The sequence below is a fragment of the Equus asinus genome, chromosome 1 (genome assembly GCF_041296235.1).
Source record: "Equus asinus isolate D_3611 breed Donkey chromosome 1, EquAss-T2T_v2, whole genome shotgun sequence".
Lineage (NCBI taxonomy): Eukaryota > Metazoa > Chordata > Mammalia > Perissodactyla > Equidae > Equus > Equus asinus.
The window spans coordinates 156,516,744-156,542,886 of record NC_091790.1 but is presented as its reverse complement, the minus strand read 5'-3'; the positions used below and the strand labels follow the sequence as shown (position 1 = coordinate 156,542,886).

Here is a 26,143-nt window from a genome sequence, read left to right as displayed (position 1 = left end):
AGTTGAAGGGGATGACTGTCACCCAGGTGGTCAAAGTGCTATTCATGCATAGGAAGTGACGAGCTGCAAATGGCAGAGTCAAAATAGTTGATTGGATGGGTGGGGAGCAGAATGAATTGCATGCTCCTTTGAAAGTTCAAGAGAGGGCATAAGGGGAGTGGGAGGGATTGTAAGGCAATCCATAGGCCACTGGTCTCTGGGGCACTGAGTTTAGTCCCTGTGGTCCTAAGAAAATGAGGAGTGAGGGAAAGGTCTTGGGTCTCTGTGCAGCCTTTGGCTGTTCTCTCTCTCTTACACAGATACATAGACACACACACAGACGCGCACACACACACATACACAGCCCTATGGCTTATTCTCCCAACGCAGATTATATAAAACACCAGAACTGTACTAGGAAAGGAAGAATTCCAAGTGTTCCTCCAGAACCACCTGAAATAAAGTTTTTTTATCAGGAATCCCAGTGGGTTGTCAGACTCTGGGACTTTCATCTGGTTCTCAGAAATCCCTGTGGGGAGAAGGGCCAGTAAAGAGCAGTACATAAATACCAAGATTATGAACTTGCTAGTTCAAAGGAGGAGGTTCCCGGCACCATCCTTGCTCTGACTCAGCTTCTAGTCTCTCTTCCTCATCATCCACCTGGCACTGATGATGTTGTGCTGCAACCTAGCAGGATGCTATGGCGGCCATGCTGTGGAGAGGGGCCTTTCTCCCTTCTAGAAGCAGAACTCTGAATTGGATCCATTTGGGCCTAGACAATATACAAAACGCTGAGGTGGATATATACCTTAGTTACTCCCTTGCTTGGAAGAAAAATGTCTCTTGTCTTTCCGCAGTGAATGAGGGATTATGAGAAATCTCCCTCCTCTCTTTACATCACAAGGGGGACATGAAAATGAAAAAGTTAATGTTTTTGACGGGTGCTGTCACACTCAGGTGACAGGCAAAGCAATATTATGTTTATTATTATGGTTATTGCCATGTCCCTGTGCTCTCATCGCTCGCTCTCTCACCTCACAGGGGTAAGTCTGGTCTCCCTGGGAAAAGACAGCAGTACAGACTGCTAATGAGAAAATTCACAGGGCCACACTACACAACTGTTCCAAATGATAGTTTCCTTGGGCATTGATCATGCCTCATTACAAAACGAAGAAGTCTGGGAACCTGGCTGGCTACCTTGAAAACAATGGTATGGGCACAGAGACAGACCTAAATGTTTTAATTAATACTCCAAAAAATGCAAAGCTTAGCGGGCTCATGAATGTTTGATTTATATAGACCTGTGCTGTCTCGTAGCCACTGGCCACATGTGGCTAGTAAAGCATTTGAAATGTGGCTAGTCCAAATTAGTTTGTGCTGTAAGTGTCAAACATATGCTAGCTTTTGAAGACTTAGGACAAAAAAAGAATGTAAAATAGCTTATTATTAATTCTTTCATATGTTACATGTTGAAATGATATTTTGCATATATTTATTTAAATATTTTACTAAAATTAATTGTAATGGTTTCATTTTATTTTTTTAAATGTGGTATAGGGTGGCCCTCTCCTGCAGTGGCTACCAGCAAATTTAAAATGACATATGTGGCTGCATTTGTGGCTTGCATTATATTTCTGTCGGACAGCCCTGGTATAGACTTGATTAATAGAGTGGGAGTATTGCTATCTGGAATTCGGTATTTTCTCCCCAATTCACAATATCAGGGATATGATTGACTTGAAAGGACTCTGTTGTTATACATATTGTCAGGAAAAATTGTGAAACACTTTGAAATGATGAAATTGAAGTTGCTGAGTATCCTGTCTGATGCATCCTTGTGGTTCTTTCTACCTTTCATTGTTTTCAAGCTTTTTATAATTCTGCAAGTTGTAGAAAACTGAAAATAATGAAAATGACTCATTTATAGAAATGCAAATTCATTGTGTCCGGTGGAATGTAACTGATCCTTGCCCTATGGATAGATCCCTTTGCATGTCTGTGTAAATTCATCTCAGCATTCCTTATTGCCCGTAAGTGTGTGGTTTATTGAATTCTTTGATGCTATGGTAACACCTTACTTGTTCCTCCGTTAATTAATGAGTTAAAAAAAGTCTTTAACACGAGTTCATTTTATAGTTGTGCGAGTCATGATTTTATCTTTTTTAACAATACTGGAGAATTTAGGAGTTCATGGTCCTCAAGATTAACCACCCTGTCCTTCCACGTCCCTTCAATCCCCAGCCACTCCGATGGCCCCAGTGGTGGAAGTACTTCTGAAACCCTGAAATGGGATATAGAACGCATTTTTCTATAGAAAGTGTTTTACCTGATTGCTGCTTAAACACTGCTCATATAGAGAGCGAGCTAAATTGTGGGTTATTTTGAATTTTGTGAGCTAGCCAGGGAATCCTCCCACCCAGTGGAATATTTGATTCTAAGAGAAGATGAGCTGAGTTCCGAATAACAAAAGAGAAACTCAGCGTATAACTCATTCTTAAAGTGTACGCCGTGGATACCGATCAAACACCCAGTTGCATAAAGCCCCTAAGTTTAGTGGCAAAATATTGAAAAGAAAGTGAATTGTTATGGGTTTTGTTTCTTCTCCTCGTTTTTTTTTTATTAACTTTATAAACATTAGCAAACCAGCCTCATTCTTATTTTACATTATTGTCATTTTCCAACAAGAACTGGCTTCCTTTAAAGCAAGGTACAAGAAGATGGGCCGGGCACACAGCATTATTTCACATTTCCAGTTATTCCTGTGAATAGAATTGATTTTAACAAACATGAGCAAATTAAAAATATAAAATAAATGATTTCACACACTCTCCTTTAAAAAAATTTGGAACTGCTACACTTAAGATGTGTATATTCTTTTCTTTTCCTTATTTTTTTTTAAAAACAAGTTGGCTTTTATTAGGAGAAAGATCATTAAATTTTGTGAGTATTGGCCTCCAGCATTTCAGTCTTTACAGAACGCGTGAAAGTTTACTGGTCTTTCAGCAGCAGGGATGTATAATTTTTATACATCTGTAATTCTGACAACGAAACATTCACTCTACAAGTGCAGAACAGTCCACTTAGAGATTTTATGTTTGGTGGGCTATTTTCTTATGTAAAGCAGGCGCCTTAGAGGCCCCACTTAAAGCACAATTAAACAATATTCTCACCTCTATAACCTGCCCATATAGAATTATTTTCCTTTTTTAGTTCTTTGGGAAATAACATGAGGAGGATTTGTGTCATGAGTAAATCCTTTGACCTAGGTGTTTTTAATACTGTAACTTACTTAGTGATAAAATCAAGAAAACCAAAACATGCTTGTCTATAATTTTCAGTTGTTTGAAATTAATTTTTTAGAGTTTAACTTGGCTATAAGATGCTTTTGATTTTTTACATTGAGAATTACTTTTAAAAATTGCTGACAGAGTATGAATTTACACAATGATTTATTTCAGAATAAAAACATTATCTTTTAAAGTTGATTTAATTAAATGAAAACTTCTGATAAAATTTGAAAGGTCTTTATGTGCTTTTAAAGTATATTATAAAAGAGTTTTAGTGTGTCTTAATTCCCAATAAAATGGGGAAGAAACACTGGCATATAAAATCTTCCATCATTATTCAAAAGTAACAGACTACTGTACCTTAAAAATAAAACCAAGGTTTCATTTGCATGGAAAATTCTTTTCTTATGGAAGAACTTTAGTCCTGACCCATTTCCCACAAAAAGGAGTTACTATATTCTTTAGTTTTTTCTTTATCTAGAATTTCTCTAATTGGGATTGCTCTCCCAAGTTGATTTTACTTGTTCCTTCTCTTAGAAACAGTTTGTTGCAGTGACGATTGACAGACAAACAGAAAGACAGATGCAAAGAAATAGATTCTTTCTGGAAAGCAAAGAATTGAGGAATCTTTTCCAGACAATAGTTTTATTTTTAATTAACCCAACAATATTTAAAAGATAAAAGGATGATGTCTTTGTCATCCACTGTCTACTCAGGACTAAAAATGTTTAGAAACAAAAAGTTATTATCACATATGACTATACTATTTATCAATACTATTGATCACATATCACATACTATTTATGACATATGGCTTCCTATGTCAGGAAATTCTCCATGGTTAGCAAGTCCATTATTCATGTGAAAAATAGCTAAATAAGAGGCAAATTCAGGAGGTACAGAAGTACTTCAGATATTTGTAATATGGCGTCCAACCAGCCCATGAAATGACTGTAATTGTCGAGCAAAGCTTTGTCTTTGTTTTTGTCTTGGAAGAAGGATCTTCATCAGAATTTTGGAAGCATCCCTCACCCTCTCCCTTCAGAAAAGTTTCAGAATGCTTAACTAGCAGGATTGCTAAAGCTAGTTGCTTGTCTGTATAATATCTGGATGAAAATGAAGATTTTTAAGAACATGTAATTGTTATGTCCATATGATGCCCAACTCAATCCAAAGACTATATTTTCATACAGATTTTTGGCAGTATATAACTTTAAGGAGACAGAGTTCTTTAAATAACATGTCATCTCAGGTCCCTTTTCTCCAAATCCAGGGTCCCCTTTCTGTTGAGCATCAGACTTTCTTGTCTTCTGTCCCCGAGTCTTTCCCACCTTCTCCCTGTGAATTAGCCAAAGAAAACCTCATGGCCCTCCTGCCTTACGGAGGAGGGAGAATTCTGATTCTACGGCTAGAAATCCAGTACTGTGATCCATTTAAGAATGTGATCAATACAGGTTCATACAAGGGGTCTGTGTCAGGAATAAGTTATTAAGGGAATATTGTGCTGTCGGTAAGGGAGTTTATTAATTTAGAAACTCAGGACTCCAGTATTTTTAACAACAATGTAAGTGAGAAAGTTATGAATCACTTACAATCAACCGTGATGGAGATGATATTGTCAAAGCTTATATCTGCTGGTACCATTCCAGAAGTTTATCTACAGTTGACTCCAGTTTCTCATCCTTCAAAGTTTTCCCTGTATCCTGAAATAAAGGCATAGTTTAACCTGGAGGCGAGCTGAAGTCGAAGGAAATTGCAAAGTAATGTCTGAATAATGAGCATCTTGCCAGGAGAAAGTGTCTGATCTCCTAGGGAAGAGTGTTCAAGAGATATGAGACGGCAGGGGGATTTTCTCTGACACAGTTTTGAGTTCTTTGACAGCGGTATCTCCCAGTTTGAGAAGCATATAGAAATACACTCAAAAAGCAAAGAAGTTTTGGAGACATAATCGGAAAAAGAGAAATGCAGACAAGGAAGTTGTTCAAACCAGCTCACTCCTCATCTTGATATTTTCAGAATTTTCCTCTGCATCCCACACTAATGACAACCCTGTACAAAAGATAAATCTTTTCCAGATGCTTTGGTGAATTTGCTGGGAGTTTTTTTCCCCCATAGATAATAATAACTAACTTTGAATTAGGGCTTCACAATTGAAAAAGCATGTAACATTTTATTTTCACAATAATCCTTGAAAGTTGCTATTATAGTAATAATTGTTGTTGTTATGCTGATTTTTATAAATAAGAATACTGAAACTCAGACTTTTTAATCATGCAAGTAATAAGTGGTGAGGCAGGAATTTTGAAATAGAAACCATCAAATCGCAAATTACCTGCTTTTCTCCCTCCTTTTGGAATGACAGTAAGATAGAATAAGAGATATGTCTTTTAATAAATTATGTTTGCTTTTTTGAGTAAGAGCTTGGAGAAATGTAATATGCAATTTTGAGTATTCTTAAAAATACTTTCTTTGAAGAATTTTAAGTAATTTTATGTTTTTAGACTTGTACAGTATTCACACTGTTTTGAAATATTCAAGAGAGGAAGAAATATGATTCTTCACTGTGAAAATAAACTGACATCATCAGGCAAGGAGATGGTACCAACCAAAGTATCCTGATCGCTCCCTACGTTGTTGGGAGCATTTACGAAAGTTGGCAATTGGAAGAAGTGGAACCTGCATCACGTAGATTGAGCTGCGAACCTGAGCCATCCCTCCAGGGTACACCAGGAGGTCTTTTCTCCTCCTATCACTTCCTTCCACTCCTCACTCAGTGCCTTCAGGGGTGGACAAGAATTCAGCCCGGGCTGTTAATATTTGGTTTGTAATGTGAAAACTGACTATTTCTATATTACAAATGGAAGAGGTAAAACAAAGAGAGGTTGTCAGACATCTACAGCAAATCAGAAGAGAATGTTACTATCTTCTCATGATGCTGTGGCACTTGCTTCAGATGGCTTTACCTACTAGACTATCTTTCAGCTAAATTCAAAGATGAAAATCAAAAAAAGAAACTTTTCAACCATTTTTATCTCAAGGACTAGACTGCCTTTCCAACACAGAATGTCTCCTCACTAACACAAGGTTATTTTTCAACAGCAGATGGGTCTATAAGTGCAAAGAGACCTCCTCATTTGTCTGGTGGCATGTGGATTTCTTCAGATTTACATGTGGTTCTGATTGTCATAAAGGGACCACATGACATTAATGCAATTTCCTCTTTAATATGCCACCTCTCTATCAGCCCTGATGTTCAGGCCTCGACGATTAAGATGCAGACCTCCATCAGACCAGCGTGAGTGCCGTATAGCTTTGTGAAGATTTGCCAAAATAACGGGCCAGCTTTTGGGAGAGGGTAGTGATGATGTGATTTCAATTTCCTACCATCTGTCCCCAGATTCTTTCCCTACCAGGCTGGTCACTGGCTTTGGAAAACAGTCAAAATGTCAGGGCTCTGGAATGCTCTGCATGGAGTTGAAGGAATCAGACATCCCTGTGAACTCCACGGCTGCTTCTTGTCGAGGGGGCATGGGCCGAGACTGCTGTCTTCCATTAAGAGATGTACTTGAAACTCCTAATGAAAGTCGTGTTAAGCCTCCAGGAGCTGATTTTGTGTCTGAGAGGCTAGGCAAGTATGTTACATTGCTTCACGGGCAAAAGAGAGAGCGTAGGCAACCACGAGAAGGGAATCAAAGATACGCTGGCATTCTTCTCAGCAGGGAACATTCTCTATTCTTGGGAGAATAAAGCCTTCCCACCTATTGTCCCACCCTCCAACCTCTTTCACCAGCAAAGTCTCACCATTCCAATAAGAACCTAAACCACAAAGCAAAAACAGGAAAAAATGCTCTTTTTTGGCCAGTGAGTCAGAGATTTTTTAATGGTGGATTATTTTACATGAGCTCCTGAATGATTCTTTTCTTGCTCCCAGGCAATCTGGATTAATTGATATAATAAAGGTCTGGAAGCCCTAAAATGTTGGTTCAATTCCCAACTCTGATGCAAAGAAGCTAAACGACTTGCAAGAGAATATGTTGAAAAATCAACAACGATTTTCCTGTCTGCAAAACAGGGTTGGGGTGCCGCTGGGAGGCTGTGTGTCATTTAAAAAAATTATGTTCCAAATGCTAATTATCCACCAGTTGACGTTGCAGATCGAGTCTCTTAACATCAGTAAGTTGATTGCGAACAGGATGAGGACACTGGTTTAACTTTTAAATGTGGGTTTCAAAAGCATAAGTTTTCAAAGTTGTCAGAGAAACAAAATGCTGGCTGTAGAAAAAACCTTAGGCAGGAATCATGGTGTCACCTCCCTTCATTTCACAACAAGGAAACCAAGGCCCAGAGAGGTTAGTGACCTGCTCAAGGCCACAGAGAGGGTTAGTGACAAGCCAAGACAAGAATGTGGGGCTTTACCTCTGACCAGTGTCACTTTCGGTAAACCATGTTGCTGTTTATATGCCTGCTTTCTTTGATGATTCCTGGGGAAACGATTTCTCATGACATGGGCTTTTCCGGCTCTGGACGGGTGATTTGCGGGCAGTGTGCAAGGGCGGTTTTTGATATAGCTGCTTCCGCATCACGTGCAGCACTCGTTCCTCCATGACAGAATTGCCGGCATCTCCTATCAGCCGCTGAAGTCCTAGAAGGCATGAAAATAAACAAAGCCTGACAACTCTGTTCCCATGTTATGACCTGTTCACCTCTCTGCCACTTCCAACTTTACTTCTCCCAGAGTAGCCTCCACGTTATTTAAGTCAGCAGGACGCTCAGAAATCAGCGTGTGCCGAGGCTGCCGTAAGCAACGGCTGTGCAGCCGGCGCGCGTGGGTCTGAATTCTTGGAACTCCAGGTTGTGATCACTTTCCATCTCGAAATTTCCAAGTGTTCCCTTCGTTACTCTTAACCACTTCATGTCCTGGAATCATTAAGGTTCTCACACTTTAATAAATATTATTTCTTGAAGCACTCAGGGACCTACTTTATTCTAGAATGTTCCAAACGACAGCTTTAACAAGAGCATGAGTAACCCCTTAGAAAAATAAAAAGTAAATCCGACTCACAGTTTACTGTGAATGACACTGACAATCCTACATCAAATTCCTTTAAAAATACCCATTTGTACACGAATGTTCACAGCTGCATTTTTTATAATGATCTCAAAGTAGAAGCAACCCGAGTAAATGTCTGTCAACTGATGACCGAGCGAACAAAATGTGGTATATCTATACAGAGGAATATTATTCAGCAACAAAAACAAAGTACTGATACATGCTAAATATGGATGAACCTCAAAAAGTCAGGCCAAGTGAGAGATGCCAGACAAAACAAGACCACATTTTGTGTGATTCCATTTATGTGAAATGTCTAGAAAAGGCAAATCTATAGAAACAGAAAGTAGATTAGCGATTGCTAAGGGCTAGAAGAGAGAATGGGGAGTGCCTGCAAATTGGCGTGAGGTTTCTCGTGGAGAGATGGAATTATTTTAAAATTAGATTGTGGTGATGGTTGCGCAACTCTGTAAATTTACTGAAATCATTGAATTGTATACTTCGAACGAGGGAATTTTACTATATGGAAATTATACACCAATATAGCTCTTACCCACTCAACGGATGTCCCGGCTCTTAGCATGGAGGACATCTTTGGAGTAGGGTGGTGTCTGGTGTGGTTGAGCCTTACAGTCTCCCTCAGCCCAACCACTCCTCAGGGAAAGCCAGCGACCTTCAAGTCAGAGCTGGAGCCCTTGACATGATGCAACAATTTACAAAATCAACTGGCTGCCCTTGCGAGGTGAAGTCTGACAAAAGCCTCAGTTCAGGGACAAATGCATTCAAAAGGAAAAACCCATGGCAGTGGCAACAATTTAGATCTGCAATTAGGACACTTAAAATGTTTAGGACTGACAAGGAGTTAAAGTAAATGTTGATTCAGTTGTAACGTTTTCAGAGCCATAGACTTGCAGAAGGGTCTTGCACAGCTACAGGGTTTTATTTATTTTTGCATTGCTATTGTCTTTAAAATATTCTCTCTTTTTTTCCAGAAATTTTCCGACGAGCTCTGGGACCCTTAGCAGGGGAAACTGGAAACAGGTCTGAATAATGCATTTGAGATAATTTCAAAAAATCACCCTTTAACGAGTACCATATTCCCTCCAATTTTCCCTTATATATGATTCACCATTTTGCAAATATTGATGCATAAAGAATGCATTGAATGTGGCAAAAGTTGAAGATAGCCCCTGTGGATAAGGCCTAATGGACACCATCCTGAAATAATACATACAGCTCAGCCTCCAGACATGTGTCTTCAATTTAAAATAATTCAGCAATCATGTTCAACCAGAGCCTGATTACATAAAATGGGACTTTTTAACTCCCAGACTTGGATCAAATTTTGAGGCCAAAAAAAAGAGGGGGGAGAGATAATATGTGCCATGTTTATATATTCCAGATACTGTGATCAAATGATCCACACACAGATTTAACTGTTTCTTTGAGCTTATCAACACACCTATTGCCATTTTCCACCTATAAATACTTGCCTCGCCTTTGTGAGAACTTGTGTGAAAGTCCTGGGCTGAGGCGCAAAAAGAAGGAAGCTGAAAGTTAGTTGGGTTCCTCTGTCAAACTGTTATGGCTTCCAAAGCACTGAACTGGGTCTCGTTCTCCACTTTCCCGGAGGCCCGGGAGGGAGGAGACAGGACTGAGCAGAGTGGGCTCTCTCCGGGGTGGGCACAGGGTGGCACCAGTTAGCCAGGCACATCGTGTCTGGGTGGTCCTCAGAAACGCTCTGTTCCCTTTGATCCCTTTGTTGCCCACTGCCTCCTTCTTCTTTATCACTGTGGTTGATCTCCTTTCTTACAGACAAGCTGGACCTCTGCCTCTATGGCGATTTCTGAGATGCTAAGAAGTCCTCAGTTTCTTCTCCTTTGATAGACTACCCAATATTTGAGCTGCTACCGTTATGAGGTACTTATTACTTCAAATCTCTTTGCTCAGAAGAAGTAGTGTATATAAATGTCTTTGGTGAATCCCAAGCAATGCTCTCTAGTGATAAGATTGCCAGCTAAAATACAAACACCTAGTTCAATTCGAATTTCAGATAAACAACAAATAATTTCTAGGATGTGTATGTCCCAAATATTACATATGACAATGGTCTAAAAATTAGACAGCATAAACCTGGAAACACTAGAAGTAAAGGTGTTTGTTTGTGTGTTTTGTTTTTCAATAAGATGAACATACTTAGAATGAGTGATTTTCTTTTAAAATTGGTCATGTTTCTACTTTTCCTTCTGTTTATAAGTTTCACGTGTATTTTATGAGTTAAAAGAAGAAAGCAGGACCATTTTGGGTACCGGCCGAGGCAAGAGTTCCTGTTGCTTTGGATTCTGACTTCTGGGTCTGAATTGAGGGCAGGTAAGCTCTGGTGGAGGAGGCACTGGGTAGGGGGATGCTGGGGGAGCACAAACTGGTTTGTCTCAAGAAATCTGTTGCTAAAAGTGAAATAGAAAAATTTGCAAGTGATCTGCCTCCCCCCACCCCCCAAAATTAGAGTGGATTCAATACTATCTCTTTAATAACTTCACTTTTAATCACCTGCATACTAGGTAGGAGAGAAAGGTGGCTTGAAAGTCAGTACTCTGGGAAATCTAGATAAATTGACCAGGCCCCCTACCATCTGTCCTTCATGAGAATCTCAACTGTCACATGTGCTGGGACAAAAGATTAGGTCGAGATTCGCTGGAGGGGAAACTCAAGTTGGACTTCCTCGGCACTCCAAGGTACCATTTCCTGCTCTGCAATAGACCCCAAATTTCCTTCAGTTTATTAGTCTCATATAGTCAAGAAGAAAAGCCATCTTCCCTTCTTTCTCTCCCTTTCTTTCTTCCTCAAGGCAGTAAAATTTATTTTTAGGGTCTACTCTGTCACACAGGCATGGTTCCTGCCTTTGAAGAGCTTGTAGTTCAAAAAGAGAGAAGGGATTATTTTATGAAGAGATTGGAGGTGAAGGATGGTGAAGGCAATTGAAGGGGTTGAGAGGGCTCACGGAGAAGCTGGGCGGCGAAGACAAAGGACAAAGCAGCGTGCAATGAGAGTAGGGAGCGAACGGATTATTGATAGGACCTGTTAGTGGGTAGAAACCCACCATAGCAGTTACAGGAGGCATGGAAAACTCAGCTGACTGAAGTTTCTGTAGCCCTGCCATCCCCCAGTGGGTGGGAGTTGTCTCTTTACATCAACCACAGAAGGGCTGTTTGGGGACATTATTCTGAGCTCTGCCTGGGGTCTTTTTCTCTGTTGCAGCCACATCTCAGAGGAAAGGAGAGGACAGCCTTTGTTTTGTTATATTTAAAGGTCAGTGTGATGCTGTGATATGATACGGATCTCTAGATATCCCTGGTCATGGTTAGAGGACTCATTTCTTTCTTCCTGATCTGAGCATTCATGGTTTATAGGTTTTCTTCCCCTTTAAAGTGTAAGTCCCTTGAAAGCAAAAATGATATCCCATTTGTCTGTCTCCTGATAGTGCTTTGCAGCATCTGATCCATCATAGGGACTCAATAAACATTTGGATGAATACAGGGAGCAGAAAAACTTTCTTTTGCTTGATTTAAAGTATTTCTAACTAGTCTCTACTGACATGTTATAGATAAATGCTAAGAAAAAGTCTCCTCAAACTATGGCTTCAACAACAGGCCAAAAATCAATTTCCAATGAGTTTTTGGTAGAAAGCTCTATACACACACACACACACACTCTCACACTCACTCTACAGCAATAAAAAAGTCATTTAGGAATTTAAGAACTATAGAATAACAATAGATAATCCACACTCAATTATGACACGTTTCTAAGGCCAGGGAGAGCATGAATAAATGAAACACACAGATCATCTTCAAACCACACCAGCTTCGAGATTTTTCTTTTGCTCCAAAAACTGATGATAAGTGAAAAGCTTGCTGGTTTGTGAGTTTTGCCTCTTCTTATTTTGCATATTCCCTCTTTTAGTGAAAGCAGAGAAGTCATGAGCGATAGAGTATTCCATCAAATCTAAGAGGCCATTGGTTGTAAGACACGGAATTGTTTTTTGGTGCCACTAAGAAAGAAAAAAAAACATTGCCATGGAAACATTCCAAATTCAACGACATTAAAATATTGAAAAATGCGTATCTCAGAACCTATGAAATACAGATAATTCTGTCTAATGCTTGGCTCAGGGCTTTGCATACCTAAGGTGGTCAATAAATATTTGTTGAATGAGTGAGTATATAAAGATGACAAGCAGAAATCTCTGGATTTTATATTGCCTAGGGTCAGTCTCTGAGAGCAGTGGACCAGATCTCTTCTTGACTTTGTAAGTAATCACTGAGAAATGGCAGGAGACTGCTCTCCAATTGTTAAAAACAAAACACAAACACACAAAAAACTAGATTGCAGACTGCATCCTGCCAGTCTACCCCAAGAGGATTTGTGTGTGCAGGAAGGAATAGTGAGTTTTTCATCCCCACTGTCCCCATCAAACAGAGATTTTTCTCTGAATAATTAAAGAAGGGATCATTTTGTGCAAGAATCACACTAAAGGGTATAAGAATGTGTGAAAGAGTGTATTTAGGTTAAGGAAGGAAGGTGGATATAAACACTTAACAGAGAGTAAAAAATTCCTTTAAAAGAAAAGCTTGCTAGGTTTAACATATACATCAGAGAACAGCACACGCTCATGACTGAACGCATGGATCTCAGAATTGCAGCTTGCAACACTGCGCCTCCCCTCTGTGATAAATATGGGTAATATTAATGTCATCTTCTATGCCCCCAAAAATATAGCTGACTCTGTTCAACAGAGCCAGTCGGACTGCGCAGGTAATTCATCTCCAGATCAGAACTCCACGCACACATAATCTTCAGAGCATTTGCGAAGTCTAGGGGCACAGAGTGACAGACCCAGAATATTGATATCACTTCATAGCCTATCCTACTTGAGTTTCATTTTTTTCCATCAGTAGTCAGGATATATTCTCTGATATGGACCCCCTTATGAACTAGCTTCTAGTTCATCTTTTCAGGGTCCTACGAGAGTACCAAGGAGCCATTTCAATTAAGAGTAGAATTCAAGCCTTGGAACAATAAGCCTGCCCTCTGAAATACTCTTGTTTATTCTTATATGTTTGTGCTAGACCTTCCTAAGGTCGTTTTAGTTTTCAGGAGGATATTGCATGAGTCTCGTAATTTTCATCCAGCATAGTCTCAACCAAGATCAGAGCTTAAGAATTTGATCATTGTTAGGCTCTGTGACAAAAGGATTTAATTAGAGGATTTAATCACTGTATGTGATTCCAGTGGGTGATTTCTAGGGCTTGGCACAGGTTTTTAAACTTAGTATCCATTCAACTAGTATTCATTAAGTTAATAGGTGAATGAACGAATGACATGGAGAAGCACACACCTTCTGGTACAACCGTGCAGGAATTAGGACTTTCAAGTATATCTAAAATTTTTTTTCCCTGAAATGCATTCAGAAGACTGTGGATAAGTATTATGCAAGAAAATAAATGTGTTCAAGAAACATTGAGGAGTGGTTGATTTGACGGGGGCTTTTAAACTCTTTTGCTTGTTTCCACTGAAAGAATTTTGAAACTGTGTACCTCTGTTGCACTTTTGGTTAGCATCTACATTTTTTTGTCACAAGTTGTAGCAGTTACAAAAAACGTAACTTCTGGCATGTTTTAAATATTGACATTAAAAAATAAAACTATTGGGGCAGGCCTGGTTGCATAGTGATTAGGTTTGCATGCACCACTTCGGTAGCCTGGGGTTTGCCGGTTTGGATCCAGGGAGTAGATCTACACACTGATCATCAACCATGCTGTGGCGGCATCCCATATACAAAACAGAGGAAAATTGGCACAGATGTTAGCTCAGCGACAATCTTACTCAAGCAAAAAGAGGAAGGTTGGCAACAGATGTTAGCTCAGGGCCAATCTTCCTCACCAAATAAAATAAAATAAAATAAACAGTTAATTTATTCTTTTAAATGTATCCACGGAATCCAAGTACCACGGCAATGTGATATCCATCTTTCCATTTTTTTTATTTGTGGTCATAATAGTTTATAACATTGTGAAATTTCAGTTGTACATTATTATTTGTCAGTTACCATAAAAGTGTGCCCCTTCAGCCCTTGTGCCCACCCCCTGCCCCCGTTCCCCCTGATAATCACTAAACTGTTCTCTTTGTCAGTGTTCATGTTTACCTTCCACAAATGAGTGAAATCATATGTTTGTCTTTCTCTGTCTGGCTTATTTTGCTTAACATAATACCCTCAAGGTCCATTGATGTGGTTGCAAATGGGATGATTTTGTCTTTTTTCTGGCTGAATAGTATTTCATTGTATATACGTACCACATCTTCTTTATCCATTCATCAGTCAGTGGGCACTTGGGTTGCTTCCACATCTTGGCTATTGTGCATAATGCTGCAGTGAACATAAGGATGCATAAGTCTCTTTGAATTGTTGATTTCAAGTTCTTTGGATAAATATCCAGTAGTGGGATAGCTGGGTCATAAGGTATTTCTATTTTTAATTTTTTGAGAAATATCCATACTGTTTTCCATGGTGGCTGCACCAGTTTGCATTCCCACCAGCAGTGTGTGAGGGTCCCCTTTCCTCTACAACCTCTCCAATATTTGTTATTTTCTGCCTTGGTGATTTTAACCATTCTAACAGGTGTAAGCTGCTATCTAAGTGTAGTTTTGATTTGCATTTCCCTGATGATTAGTGATGTTGAGCATCTTTTCATGTGCCTACTGGCCATCTGTATATCTTCTTTGGAAAAATGTCTATTCATATCCTCTGCCCACTTTTTGATTGTGGTTCGTTTTTTTGTTGTTCAATTGTGTGAGTTCTTTATATATAATGGAGATTATCCCCTTGTCAGATATATGATTTGCAAATATTTTCTCCCACTTGGTGGGTTGTTTTTTTGTTTTGATCCTGGTTTCCTTTGCCTTCCAGAAGCTCTTTAGTCTGATGAATTCCCACTTGTTTATTTTTTCCTTTGTTTCCCTTGTCCAAGTAGACATGGTATTCGAAAAGATCCTTTTGAGGCTTATATCAAAGAGTGTACTGCCTATATTTTCTTCTGGAAGTTTTATGGTTTCAGGTCTTACCTTCAAGTCTTTGGTCCAATTTGAGTCTATTTTTGTGTATGGAAAAAGATAATGGTCTACTTTCATTCTTTTGCATGAGGCTGTCCAGTTTTCCCAGCACCATTTATTAAAGAGACTTTCCTTTCTCCATTGTATGTTCTTGGCTCCTTTGTTGAAGATTAGCTGTCTGCTCATCTTTCCATTTTTAAAAAAATATGGAAAGAAACTCTTGAAATTTTATATCATATCTTTATTCCCATAGATGCATTATTTTCTACCCTCCCTCCATAATTTCATCCTAATGGAATGTATTTTTACACTTAAAAGTCTTTTTATCAAACTCTTTATTTTACTTGTCTGCAAGAAAAATATGTGTATGATTTGAAATTAATATTTTCATTCATTATGCCTATAATGCTCGATATTAAAAAATTCTACCATAGATAGTTAACAAATAACAATCTATTATAGTCTTTTATTTAAATTATTAAACATGAAAAGTAAAAGTTACTTACTGTTCACCTCTTAATGAGACAGAAGAGGCCTTTTTTACAAATCAAAATTCAAAGAAGGTCTGTACACGCGAATTGGTTGGTATGTCTCAAGTCTCTTTCAGTCTTTATATCTCAAACTCGCTCTCTCTCCCTCCCTCCCTCCAATTTATTAAAGATATCAGGTACCTTTCCCCTGTATTTCCTATAAATTATTAGTTAAATCTAGAAGCTTGATCAGATTCAAGTTCAACTTTTTGGCAATATTTTATTTTTGGCAAGAATACTTCATTTGTGTACCCTTTTTAAACATTTAAATTTAAGTCTGAATCTGCCTTTTAATTCAAACTACATAGACGGAAAAGTCATCATCTTCGTATCAAAGGGATGGGAGATAATGGGGTGAAATAGGATTCAATTAAACGATGGGGCAAGGAGGATGGTGATTGGAACTCAAGGGATTCCCTGGGCACGTTTTAATGCTTCCTTGCCCAATAGTCCCTGGCAATGGAAAACTGAGAGAACCAATAAAGGCAAGGCCGTCAAGCACTCAGACCATCTGGACTGAAGGTCTGATCATCCGTCAGATAAAGAACCTATCCAACTGAGTCGCTGGCAGAGTGCAGGGAACATGGAAAGGGTGGTGGAAGAAGGCAGCTGTGATTACCAAGTTGGGTTTCCTGACCAAGTACAGAAGTGGGGGTTGAGGTAGGATCCTTTACCCTTACTTCTCTCTGTATATTTCCCCAAATATGAGACATAAAGAAGCAAAACAGGGCCCTCAGTACTATAATGAATGGTGGCCACTGCCATCCCAAGTCCCATAGAAGAGTAGTACTGTGGGGTGGAGTGGCATATCAAACATGCCTACGATGGGCATGGGCTTGAGTCCCCTGGACAGCTTGAGTTTCAGACACGTCTGTTGTCCTAAATGCACGCATCTCCCTAGACAAGAATTAATTCTCTCAGATGGTATAACTGAACCCTTTAAGAAGAGCAGAAATGTTTCCTGGACCATAATTTGACAGATACTCTAGCTCTGTGGGTTCCATAAGTCATGTTATTGGGTTCTTTCCTTCATATCCCTTCCTCCACACATTCTTCCTCCTCTTTGGTCCTTTGGTGGCCATTCCCTAAGTTTTCAAGAGAACAGTTTGAAGATGGCTATTTTAATGCGGCTTGGTTATATTCTTAGTCAGGAGTTCTTGATCTCCTCTAGTTCTTCCTGATAAAAGTTTAAAAATCCATTCCCCAGATTGCACAAGCGATTGTAGAACCTACTGAGAATCTCAATGTGTGGATACACGAGCTAAGTATGTTTTTCAACTATTTGGATAAAATGTTTTGTAGCAAGAGGAAGATAAAGAATAAAGAGTGGAAAGGGAGATGCGGTTATAAAGGGAGTGAGAGAAATGAAGGGAGACAGAAGAAATCCGTGGTTATAACCAGTAGATCATCATTGTTCCTCAGATCCTTTTCCTCCACAGACATTTAAATGATTTCTATTTCTGACTTCATGGGAAGGGCTAAGTTTTGGGGTGTTATCAGACTACTGCTCTGGTGTTTCCAGCAGCCTACTTAGGTCAAGGATGACACTCAGGAGGGCCACCCAAAAGTGCTAATTTAAAGTGCTCGAGACTAGCTCTCAGTGCTGTCTGGAATCCATCATACTTGGCCTCACTGCCTGTAATTCCATGCCAATTACCCTTTGGAGTAATAAACACCCTGTTTCATGATCCAGCACCCCTGAGAAACGTACTGCAGTGGAGTCTCATAGCTGTCCATGCCTGCCCGCCTACTAGGAGGAGAGACCAGGTGACAGAGGCATGGAAAAGTAGAGGTAATTTGGGGTACAGATGACTGCATTCAAGGCCAGTCAGGACCGGGCTTATCATAGGCCCAGGCAGAAAATCCTAAGATTTTCCCAATATGACAAACATCGTTATTTCATAAAAGAAAGGACATTTATTGCCCTTTCCTCTGGCCCTAGATAATATTAAAAGAGCAAGAGCCTATAATCTGTGCATAAATGACGTCTCTCCCTAAGAAAAGACATTCCAAAAATTTATAATCACGCACACACTCTATGTAGATTATATTATTGTTCTTATTTTTCTGGGTCCATAAAATGTTGGTTATAAACTGGTATTTGGATACAACTAACTTAGAGAATACAGTTATCCCTTATAGTTTCTGTGTATATCCCATAATATGATGTATAAGTGTGTCAGAATTATGCATATTAAATATATATCATATATAGTACTTAAGTACTATCTCTTAGGAGTTTTGTTAGTAAAATTATTATTGCCTCTTAATATGGTGATACCATAATATGTATTATTATAAGTTACAAGAGAAAAACATGATTTATTTCTCAATAATAAACTCATAATAGTCATAATATGTGACTCATAATGTTCTCCTGTGGCAGTCTTATGAAGCCCTTGCTTCAATATTGTAGGAAAGTCCAGTTAAGGTCAAGTTGAGTAAGGGAACACAAGTAGCTGCAAACTATTGCACTTGAGCTCATTGTGAAGCCAAAGTAGTTCCTGCGTAATGCGATTGCTGTGTGGATTGAATGGATGCATCTCCCCCTTCTTGTTATTTTCCAGTGAGGTCCCTACGTAGGAGCCAGTACCCTTAGCTTGAGTACCACCTAACCCAGGGAGTGCTCGCTGGTCCTTTCTTTGTGTCCCTTCCTCCTGCCTTCATCCACACAGGAAGTAAATGCATATCTGGGCCACTAGGGAGTTAGATACTCTGTTGTCCCTCACTTGAGCCCTATGTGGTGATGATGACATCAGAAAATGAGATAGGACAGAGCTCAACTAGGGAGGTAAGAAAGCTAGGGTTGGTATAATGAAGAATATTCTGTTGACATAATCAATCCATCCGTTCTACCAACCATTATTTAGGGTCCCTATTTAGGAACACCCTACCCCACAACGCACTGCAGTAGAGGGAATTCTCTCTTTCTCCTGTGGGGTTTGAAATACAGAAAGCTGGGGCAGGCCTGGGGGCCATCGACACACATCCTTAGGCAGAACCAAGGTGCACACAATGAGTCTGAAACAGGGAGAGATATTCCCACACGAAGCAATAAGCCCAGGGCAGGCTGTGTGGGCTCCCGTCTCTTGGTAAGGAAGTGTTTCAGGCCGAAGGCCCTTTCTTCTGTGGCCAAGTAGGGTTCAAAAGACTGCGTGCAAGACATTGCTTTTCCCAACACTGGGCTACGTTTCTTCAACAGAACGAAGTTGAGAAACTCAGAAGACGGCCTTATGCTGCAAAGTAAGGAGTTTGGGCATTCTTCTGTAAGCAATGGAGCAGCTCAAAGAGGCCTTCGAAAAGAGGAGTTAGATCAGGGACTAACCACTGAAGACAGCCTACCTTGGTTTGAATCCTAGCTGTGCTGCTTAGTACTGTATCACCTTAGACAAGTTACTTAAACTCTCTGTGCCTCAGTTTCATCATGAAGGAAATGAGGATGATAACAACAAGTCCTAGTGTATGGGCCTTTTATGAGGATTAAATGAGATAATAGGTATGGTGTTTAGAAAGATGCCTGCCCCTTGTAACCATGCATTTTTCCAGAAGGAATTTAAGGACCGGATAACATGATATGCCATATGACTAGTTGCTTGGTGAACCATTTCATGTTTCTGAGCCTCAGTTTCTTCCTCTATAAAATGAAGAGATTGTCAGGTGCTCTAAGATCTCCTCACTCTGGTAGTCTCTGGCTGCAGTTGCAATGCAGTGACAGGCTTGCATTCGAACTGTACAATGGACCTCATCCCTTGCCCCACCCACATGAAGGCAGGAGACTGACAGCCCAAATGGAACCAAAGCTCCTTAAGTGAAAGAGCTCACCCGACTGTCAAGTGGAATCCAAAGAACTCTCAGGAGAGGCCATCCTCCAACTCTCAGGAAGAAAAAAAGCAAAGCTGTCTGATAGCTTTTGAATTTACACAAACCAGGGCTCCTCCCGCCCCTCTTTTTGAGCATCTCGAGCCAAATGAATTCTCAATGTCAGCAGAATTTTACATACGTTATGCAAAAGCACGTCACTAGACCACAGAGAAAGACATAAATAATGCAAATTGAGCATCCCTCTTAGCCCTGGCCAGAAGAAGTGGGGGAGAGGGACACCACTAGCTAGTGGGGGCCCCACAATGGGCACTGTGGCAACAGAATCTATGGGAAGTGTCCAGTCAGAGCAGGATGTTGCAAGGTAGAAATATAGTGCTTGGTAAAAGGGAGGGACAAGGAAAAATTGTGAGGAGTTGTGAAACAAGATAGGGAGGGAAATAAAGAGAGACCTAAAGAGTGGGACAGAGAGAAGACGGGCTTACAGAAGGGCCAGCATTGGTTTGGGGCAAGGACAGAAAATGGAAGAGCCACCCTTTGAATCCCGGCCATGGCATCTTCATCACGCTGTTGATTCTGTTTGAGCCTAAATTACAAAGGACTGTGAATTATACATGGGAAACTGTCTGGGCCCATCCCTCAGCAGATGGGAAAACCGTGGTGGCAAATGAAATCGGCAGGCTGCCTTGTGGAAAGAGCTCCAAGCCTTTCGTCCTCGATGCTTCCAGAGTCTGCGTGGGGTATAAACGCCAGGACCATCAGCGGGAGGTTGTTCCATCACGAACAAAACAACAGTTAAAAAAAACCAAACCTTCTCCATTTTGCAGATTTAAGAGACAAATTCTCTTTTCCAAGAAATTGCCAACTGGTTTTAATTCTTAGAGCTTGGATTGGAGTAGGTGTGAGATGAAGCTGAGAGATTTCTCCTTCCCTCACTCACAGCCCCCTGGGCACGCTGAACTACATTATCTCCCCCAAGAGTTCAGCACGGGGCACCGATGGAACAGCAGAAAATAGCAGAAAATCAGCCATCCTGGGAGTGAAGGCTGCTCCCTTCCTCCAGGAGGCACGCTGGCCAAAACTAGCAGTTTCTGTTGAAATAGCAGCTAACCATGGTTCCTTGGAGGGTTCTAGTTGAGAGATGGAGCTTAGGGAGCTCGGAGGAGCCAGCACAGCAAAAACCGAGAGAGAACAGCAATCACCAAACAGACATGGGAAGGCAGATGGGGCGCTCTTTGGAACCACCCTCCCCTGATTAACAGGCATCTGGGGAGACAGCGAGGTTTCCATATAGTCCAGGCTTTTTGAAACCATTTCACTGGACGCATATCCTAGGGGGAGTCATAACCCAGCAGACAGATAGACAATCAAAATCATAATAATCATTATAGAAACTACAATAATGATGATAATACCAGCTACAATCATAAATACAAGCATAATAAAAGCTAATGCTTATTTAATGTTTACTATGTGCCCACCACTGTGCTAAGCACTTTCCATGCATTTTCTCATTTAATCTTCACACAAGACTTTGAGGTAGATACTATTATTAGCTTCATTTTAGAGGTGACGAAATTGTGTTGCAGAGAAGAGAAATGACTTTCAAAGGTCACAGTGGTAGATTGATTGCCGAAGTGGTCACAAATCTTCACTCTTTCCTGTATCTGCACTCTGCAACGTGACTTTGCAGCTTTGGGCTGGCCTCATGGCTTGCTTTTGGACAATAGAATGAGGCTTTGCTGACAGCGTCCCAGTTCTGAGCCTAGACCTCTGACACTTCTGCTCTTTGTCTTGGAATTCTGCTAGGCTCAGGTGAATAAGCCTGGACTAGCCTGCTGGAGGTGAGGGACCACGTGGAGCAGAGGTAAGCTGTCCCAACTGATACCATCCTAGACCAGCCAGCCTCCTGCAGACCCTTGAAAGAGTCCAGACGAGTTCAGTGAGCCTGGCCCGTTTTGGCAGAGCCACCGAGCTGATCTGCTGACCAGTGAGCGATAATAAATGGTGGTTGTTTTAAGTCACCAACTTTGGAGTGGTTGTCACACAGCAATAAATAACTGAAACAATGACCCAGGAAATACCAGCCTTCCAAACCCAGTTTCCTTACTCCAAAGCCCTTTGCCTTCTAATGTCTAATCTCTAGTGACACCCTCCTATGTTCCCATCTCATTCACCCAACACCATCTTCTCCCATTCTGCCTTTCCTTTTCCAATAGGTTCCAGTAGCAGGCATTGCTGGTTGCCCACTGATATTGATTAGCTGGCAACTATCCCAACTCCAGGGGCAAATCTTCATTGAAAAAGGCAGCAACGGTGGCTGCAATCCCTTCATTGGCTATTGCACAGGAGTAAACATGTGACCCACTTTTGACTATGAAATAAAAGGGCTTTGCCAACTAGGCGACTTTGGGGATAGATTTTCTCTTTTTCTGAGGACAGAAATGCCAGAACACACTGTCTTTTTCTGCTTTTGCGTGCTGCTCGCCATCTTGCAACAACGAAGAGGGTCTCCCTGAGGCTGAAGCTAACACGAAGGGTGGCGGAAGATAAGACATGGAAGAAACATAGGACTTTGATGGCTCCATAGACAGAACCGTGCTTGGGATCCACACTGTTCTTCCTTTGAGTTTTCCCTTTTGTTTAAGCCAGTTTGATCTTTTGGGTTTTTTTTTTTTTACTAGTAGCCGAAAGCATCCTAACAGGTAAGAGTTCCAACCATCGGTTAAAAGGATCCAGCCATCTGGCTATTGAATCCTTTATTCCTACAAAAACCAAAGTAAAAGCTCTTTATTCCTACAATAAATTCCAGGCTAAAAGTTCAGAGGACACTGATGCTAAGTCCCAGGAGGCAGGCCCAACTTCTTGGAGCCCCGTGTTTATGAGCTATGTCTGCTTCTTTGGGCTGCCTTCAGCAGTAAGTAGCTGCCTTGGGACTCAGAGCAGGAGGACTGCAGAATGGGGGTGAAAGGAGAAGACTTTTGGGGAGTTCTGGGGAGCATGGCTGAATGTGGCCAGAGGTCCAAGGAGACAACAGATATTCAACCAATGTACATTCCTGGGGGTATTCTCCCTTCACTGGTCCCAACTCCTCCCCTGCATTCCCTTACTCCTAGGAAGCACATATTATGGTATGTGCCTTTGTTCAGAGATGACACTCAATATGTTTAACAACGGGTATGTTCAGAGGCCGACCAATCGAAAGAGAGGGCTCCTGCAGTTCTGGGGCAAGGTCTTGGAGGCCCCTGTTTTTGGATCATGGGGAAGCTGGGGGATGTTGGGGGCAGAGGAGTTTCTTGAGAAGGGATCAGTGCAGAAAGGGTGGAAGATGGATATTTGTGGGGCAGGTGGATGGGCAATCAGGACAGCGAGAGTTTACCAGTTTGGACTAATTTTTCAAAATTTAGCACAAATTTTAACAACATGTTTAGCCATACTGAGGCACACTAAACTATTCTCTTACAATACATACTACATTCTATGTGCATCTGTCTGCTCTGCCAGCCTGTGTCCCCAAGAGGCCAGAGGCTCTGAGATGCTTGCTCATTTGCACATCCCCAGCACAGTCCCCAGCACACAGGCCTCTCAACACAGTTGGATGATTGAACAGAATCAACAATACAAATCCCCGAGACCCATTCTCTTCATCTGGACCAGATTCTGAATAAAGAGGAATTTGACTGGTCACAGCCATTTTCCTCTGAAACAATTCTCTCTTTGGAACCGAGTTATGGAGAGTTAAGGTGACCTCTGACGTTCCGACCCCCTTTGCTCTGAGATAGCTCAAGATTAAACTGTCTCATTGAGGAGAGCAGATGGCAGAGGGAGCTGGAGGGAGAGAGCAGCGCCCCATGTCTTGCAGGCCTCGAGCATGCTGCGCCAAAGGCGGCCAGGCCTCTATCATCATCAGTGATTCAACAGTTCTCATTTGACAGAGAAAGGGCGCAAAACCCTGCCCCACACAACCTTGCCCTGGGGAACTCCTAAAATAAGCCTGGAATCTCAGGACTTGGACACTGTCTGGTTCTTGAAGGCACTGCTGTGTCCTACTCATCTTTCTTTCCCAGACACCATGCATGGCAGGGGCGCAGGGGCCATTTGCTGAGGGCCCGAGTGAGGGAATGAATGAATGAGTGAACGAATGAATGAGTGAGGGCATCCTCCTTTGCAGGTAGTTTTGGTCTAGAAAACACGAAATGAACTTTGGAGTCGTATTAATTTGAGTTCACATCCGGGTTTTGTCACTTAATGGCTATTGAGTTCATGCAAACTCCTTAACTTCTGTAAGTTTCTGTTTCTCATGTACAAATAGGCATAATAAAACCAACGTCAAGGGCTCACAACTCATGTAAAGGACCTAGTGTAACACCCAGAAGTGATCAATAAATTGTAACTACTTCTCCTCTTCTATCTTCATTTTCTTCTTTTTCTTCATTGTTTTAATATCTTCATGATCATTCCTCTTCTTCAACTTACTACTCAAAGATACTCTGTGTGTTTTAGAAATGCCTGGTTTGAGTTTCTTTACCTAAACAATGTCTGGATAAATCAGCACATAAATGGTCTCTCTGAACAGTCTTCGTCATCGTTTATGGCCATTTCACTTCCAAACACCAAGGAGGAAGATTCTTTTGAAGCCAGCCCATGAAAGAAGGTACCATGCACATGCTGGGGGGATCTACTTTAGCTTACCTTTACTGAGCACTCCCAGCGTGCCAGGCACAGTGCAGAGCTCCTTCGTATCCTTGCCTGACTCCTAATCTCTACCACAGCCAGGGAGGGGGAGGGGGAGGTCATCTTTATTTTATAGATGAGAAAACCGAGACTCGTAGAGGTTCATTGATGAGCTCAAGGGAATGCAAGTAGCAGAACCAGTATGATGAACATGAAGGGTGTCTCCCAGCAATCATCCCTTCCTCCCCTTGGGTGTAGCATACTTTTGGTTTTGGCACCATCAGCTTCAGCTCTGTCTCCAGCTCCAATAAGTGCCTCTAATTGGTTTAAACCAACCAGGTAATCCTATCGCTTTTGCACAGTGATTGGCTCAGATAAACCAGACTGTAGCCAATCAGTGTAGGGCATTCTGTTAGCCAATCCCACTGAAGTGACTGACTTTCCTTCACTGGGTAGGGGGGACCAGTTCTCCGTCTTCTTCCCCTGCTGGCCCCTAATGAGGAAGACCTGATTCCAGCCTGCAGCCGTCTTGCAGGTTTGAGGGTTAGGGAATCAGTCTGAGGAAGAAGCTGAAACAGTAGAGTGGAGAGAAGAGCCACTGATGTCCTTAAGCCCCCGGAACAACAAATTCAGAAGACTGGTCTGCTTCTGCTCCAACATGAGCCACTAAATTTCCTTTGCTGTCAAACCAGTTTGACTTGGTTTTTCTGTTACTTGCAGTCAAAAGCATTCTTAAACGATACAGCGAGATTCAAACTCAGGTCTGTCTGACCCATGCGTGATGCGTACCCCCTCCCTTACACTGCTTTCTGCTTCTCTAGCTGACCAACTGGACACTCACAGCATTATCAGCAGCCAGTAGCATCGCTGAGTCTCTGCCAGGCTGCAGCATTTCTGGGCACTTAGTTCTCTGGCTGAAAGGGAGAAGGCCCAGGAAGTAGCCAGTGGGCACATAAGGCCCCTCTGTCAGATTAATGACTAGAGGCCATTAGAACAAAGCTGATGGCTATTTCTAGATACAGGGGAATGAAAATCTCTTCTTGGGGTGACTCCAGCCAAGGAAGGTCTTAGAAAAGGGCAGACTTCAGTGGGGACTGGAAAAGCAAAGCGACGGCTGCGGTGGCTGCTCCTCAGGCCTTGACGTGTTGAACGTGGAAAAATGCTAACCTCCTCCTCCTGCAATCTAATCTGTACAAGTGCTTAGAAAGGACACTGCGTTTATCAGAGCTGGAAGTGCAAAATATTAAAAAATAAATCACTGCTAGTAAAATCGTAGAGCTAACAGGAGATCCATTTGAAAAGACCGTTAGCAAAGTCAATTGGAGGCACGTTCAATCAAGCTTTGAAATCATGAAGGCAGCTTCAGTCACATGGGCTTCCTTCTAGTCAGCCAAGAGGATTCTAGAATTTAAGGCTGAGAACAGCTGAATCCTGACAGCTAGGAATTAGGTCACTAGAAATTTTAATAAAAATGTTTAAAAGAGATAAAAGAAAATGCCAGCCCAAGTAGCTGAGATCAAGAGCATGGTTTTTGCTTTCCTTTTTCCTGGGCTAGGCCTGCCTGGGTGAACCCACGATGAGGATTGCTCTTGGCCTCCACCTGCAGACCTAGTCATGCCCAAGCTCCTAAGCCCAGGTAGAAAATCAGTTTCTCAGACCTGGGGTTCAGATGACTCTGACAATTAAGAACCTTC

At 41.3% G+C, this 26,143-nt stretch overlaps 1 long non-coding RNA gene across 4 annotated transcripts in view; it reads left to right on the top strand.

Moving 5' to 3' along the window:
* Positions 1-26,143, top strand: part of LOC106829739 (uncharacterized) — a 65,892-nt gene that overhangs the window by 5,649 nt on the left and 34,100 nt on the right. For all 4 annotated transcript variants that reach the window (XR_001397740.3, XR_011503536.1, XR_011503535.1 and 1 more), the window contains exons 2-4: positions 9,309-9,357; positions 10,132-10,236; positions 10,574-10,686. This is a non-coding gene — a long non-coding RNA (uncharacterized lncRNA). The remainder of the gene's footprint in view (positions 1-9,308; positions 9,358-10,131; positions 10,237-10,573; positions 10,687-26,143) is intronic.